Raw genomic sequence first — 4,665 nt, forward strand, 5'->3', positions numbered from 1 at the left:
TCTCCTCCAGGAGGCCTGGGAAGTCAAGTTTCTTCAGACAGGAGGGCCTCACTGGGAACACCTTAAGCCGGATACGGCTAATCGGGAGGTTTTCCACAGCATCCTTGATGTCCGACAGCTTTTACCTAACACTTAGAATAAAAATATTCTAAGTGTTAGGTAAACAAACACACAATCTTAGATCCAACTAACTGTCTGGTCTACAGTACTAATGCATACTTCCTCCTATGCCTTACGTTTGACCTGGATGAAAAACCTGAGAACAGACCTTAGTAGGGAAATACATCTTCATTATTAAGCAGATACTGTATATCCTCAATACAAGTGAAGTATGCTGACTGTGTCTGTTAGATCTATATACAGGCTCTGTACTGTGAGTGGAACATTCTAACATTCTTAATACAGTATGAGTCCATGATGCTCACACTGACAAGTGGCAGGTGATGTAATATGTAAATTAACAGTTTATTTTAATTTTAGTGCACACAATACCGTGCGACTGTGTAATAACTGTTGATCTTAGCGCCACCCATTGAATTGTATTGACGACTATGATGGTTTCAATTCAAACATATAAAAACATGACTAGAGCTTTCATTGTCTGTGAGTACGTAGTACAACCATTGAACATTAGGAAAACACAAACTATTACAAAAAACAAATTCCCTCTCTGGACATTAATATTTGACTCCTGAGCAAGGAGGATGTAAACGAGTAGGCAACGTTATTGCCTCTAAAACAATCAGCAACATTTGTAATTCCTTTCCCAGTAAGGTGTATTTATGTATTCTAATTTCTGATTTCCGATTTTTTTATTCTAATTTCCGATATCTGCAAAAGTATCACTTCTCTAAAACAGGGTTTCTCAACTGGTTTTGCCTGGGAGGCAAATGGAGTCACGACCCAACATTATATAATGTTGATGACTCCATTTTGTAATGTTGTATTGCAGCTGCCTTCTTGGGCAGGCTTCACTTAAAAAATAGACTCTATCTCACGGTCTACTCTTATGGCATTACACCGCCATATTAACTGAGAAAACATTTATTATAAATTCAAGAGAATAAGCCATTTCAATTAGGCGACCAGTTCAGGAGTGGGGTGTAATAAATTACCACTCAGAACATGACATCATAACCAGTCCAATAATGTTAATGAACAGTAACACATACCCTCTTTTAAAATGTATTGAACTGGTTAAAAATGTACACCTTTAAAAAAAACTTTAAAGTTGTGAAACTATTTCACATTGTAATTGGTGATTAAGAATTCCTAATGATTGCTATTTTTTCAAATGTAATGTGAATATCAGTATTAATTAATAATAACAATTAACATGTTGAACAATAACTCATGAATCTGTTTATTTATTGTGTGTGTCTTTGCATACGCAAATAGTTTGATAAGTTTATTAAAGTCTGGTGTGCTGGTTGACAGGGCAACTCGGAGGTCCGGCTGGCTGTCCAGTTTGTTTCTGCTTTGAGTTTGTTTTCAGCACGGCCATAGCAGAGAAGCCACTTTCACACAGATAGGTAGTGCTGAACGGCAGCATGATTCTGGTTGCATGACAGGCGAGAGCAGGATATTCTCCCACTACGCTGAACCAGAACTGTGGCAGTGTCATTTCCGGGAAGCACATGCTCAGTCTGTGATCAAATGACAGCAGCAGTGGTCACACGGACACCCATCGCAGGCCAGTCCCACGGAGCCCATGTGCATGTCCATTGTGTTAAAGATAGTCCCTGCGGTGGAAGTGGTGGGCAAATCAGCACTAAAAAGGGACTGCTCCTTGAAGTTATTATCCCACACGTGTCTGACATAGACCATTAGAATTTATGGTGAGCCACATCTGTGGATTCATCAAGCTGCAGTGAGTAATGGCGATTTTCACTGGTGCGCTCTGATGAGCACGTTATATCCTCAGACATGTCCTGGATTCTCCTCATGGTGTCATTGGATAGGGGTATAGTTTTTTTGTTGGCGGCTGACTCTCCCAAGATTTCAGTGCACATATCAATTGCAGAAAGGAGTATGAGATCCTCTGCGCTGGCGTGGGCTTTTTTGCATTTAGAAATGCGGTGGGCCACAAAAATGCGCGAAGTACCTTTTCTTGTACTGTGCATACGATCTTCAATTCATCTCGTGAGGCCTCTAGATATTGACACCTCAAGAACGTTATTGTATTGGTCAGTGACTGTGTGCAGTGCGAAAACCCACAAAGTCCGAACGCAGCTTGTCATTTCACCACTGCGACTCGCTTTCACTTCTGGGACGCGCTCCAAGTCAGCAACAATACGCGGTGAGGCCGTATCCTTTAAAAATACAAGTTTTGGTGTGGAGGTTACCTTTCAAAATATGTTTTTATTTGAATGTGTATATTTTTGCACAAGTCCCACGACCCCTAAAATCCTCCCCTGGCGACCCCCCAGTTGAGAATCCCTGCACTAAAACACAACAACTTCAAAGGAAACAACCACCACAAGAACACAACCAGACTTTCAGTGTGAAAGGGACTTGAATAGTGTCTGTTTCCTGCTCCTGTAACCCACACCACACACTTGGGTTTTATGTTCTGTGTCAAATCAAATCACATTTTATTGGTCACATACACATGGTTAGCAGATGTCATTGTGAGTGTAATGAAATGCTTGTGCTTCTAGTTCCAACAGTGCAGCAGTATCTAACAAGTAATATCTAACACTTCCACAACAGATACACAAAAATCTAAGTAAAGGAATGGAATAAGAATATATACATATAAATATATGGATGAGCAATAAGAGAGTGGCATAGGCTAAGATGCACCAGATAGTATAGAATACAGTATATACTGTAATGAAACAGGCAGGGAGCAGGTCTTGAACCCTTGACCTTCTAGCCCGAAGTTCAGCGCGCTATTGACTGTGCCCCAAAAGCATGCTCGAGCAGCAGAGTCAATATCCACGCTTATAAACCCTGGGTCGTTACAATGCATAAGAGATGGGTAGTGCAAGATATGTAAACATTATTAAAGTGGCATTATTAAAGTGACTAGTGTTCCATTTGTGCTATGTTCCATAGCAGCTTCTCGGTGCTAGTGCTGGCTGTTTAACAGTCTGATGGCCTTGAGATAGAAACTGTTTTTCAGTCTCTCGGTCCCAGCTTTGATGCACCTGCCCTGACCTCACCTTCTGGATCATAGCGGGGTGAACAGGCAGTTGCTCGGTTGGTTGTTGTCCTTGATGATCTTTTTGACCTTCCTGTGACAACAGGTGCTGTAGGTGTCCTGGGGGGCAGGTAGTTTGCCCCTGGTGATGCGTTGTCAAAACTGCACCACCCTCTGGAGAGTCCTGCAGTTGTGGGCAGTGCAGTTGCTGTATCAAGCGGTTATACAGCCCGACAGGACGCTCTCAATTGTAAAAGTTTGTGAGGGTTTTAGGCCAAAATGTTCAGCGGAAACAAAGGAAACCATGCGACAAAACCTCTGCGGACATCTGAGAGTTTAGGGTTAATTGTAAACATCTGCGTTCCAATCAGAGCCTGTTGTTCTGTCTTCACTTACACCAGCAGATGGTTGAGATCACCTTAAATCAGTTTCCTTTTCTGATAAATGAGTATTATGATAAAAACTCAAACTGAGAAAGGGTTAAGAAGTAGGAAGGCTTGTAAGTAATGTGGCTTTGCAGTTGTCATGTTTAATGGATTGTCTCCATCTAGTGGGGTTGTTGGTAGGATATGATCTCGAACCATAGAGATAGATGGAGGACTCTAGCGCCCAAAATCCGGTTTTAGCATGGGCAGAGCCGTTGAGGACTTTCACCATTTTGAAGTTGTCAACTGGGTGGGACTTCCTATGGGTTAAAGAAGGATCACATGATTCCATCTGGGTCATCAGGAGGGATCAGCCAATGAATTATACCTGTGAGCAAACATTCCCTACCTGTTACGTCCGTCGTTAGAAGAATGAGACCAAAGCTCAGCGTGGAAAGAGTTCATGATTTTTAATAATGAACTCCGACAAATAACAAAATACAAAAACAAACAAAGTTTGGCAGGCTCCACAGCAACTATGCAAAATCATGATCCCACAAACTAGGGTGGAAAACAGGCAGCCTAAGTATGATTCCCAATCAGAGACAACGATAGACAGCTGCCTCTGATTGTGAACCATACCTGGCCAACAAAGACATAGAAAACTAGAATGCCCACCCAAATCACACCCTGACCTAACCCTGACCTAACCAAATAGAGAAATAAAAAGGCTCTGTCTAAGGTCAGGGCGTGACAGTACCCCCTGCCGACCGTCACCGTTGCTGGAGGCTCTGGACGACAGACCGTCGCTGGAGTCTCTGGACTGCAGACCGTCGCTGGAGACACTGGACTGCAGACCGGAGGCTTGGAGGCTGGAGGCTTCGTGCCATGGATCATCACTGGAGGCTTCGTGACATGGATCATCACTGCTAGCTTCATGCCATGGATCATCACTGGAGGCTTCGAGCCATGGATGATCACTGGAGGCTTCGTGCCATGGATCATCTCTGGAGGCTTCGGGCCATGGATCATCACTGGAGGCTTCGGGCCATGGATCATCACTGCAGGCTTCGTGCCAAGGATCATCACTGGAGGCTTCGGGCCCTGGATCATCACTGGAGGCCTAGTGCGTGGAGCCGGCACAGGATATACTGG

Source organism: Oncorhynchus keta, chromosome 34, assembly GCF_023373465.1.
Source record: "Oncorhynchus keta strain PuntledgeMale-10-30-2019 chromosome 34, Oket_V2, whole genome shotgun sequence".
NCBI classification, from domain to species: domain Eukaryota; kingdom Metazoa; phylum Chordata; class Actinopteri; order Salmoniformes; family Salmonidae; genus Oncorhynchus; species Oncorhynchus keta.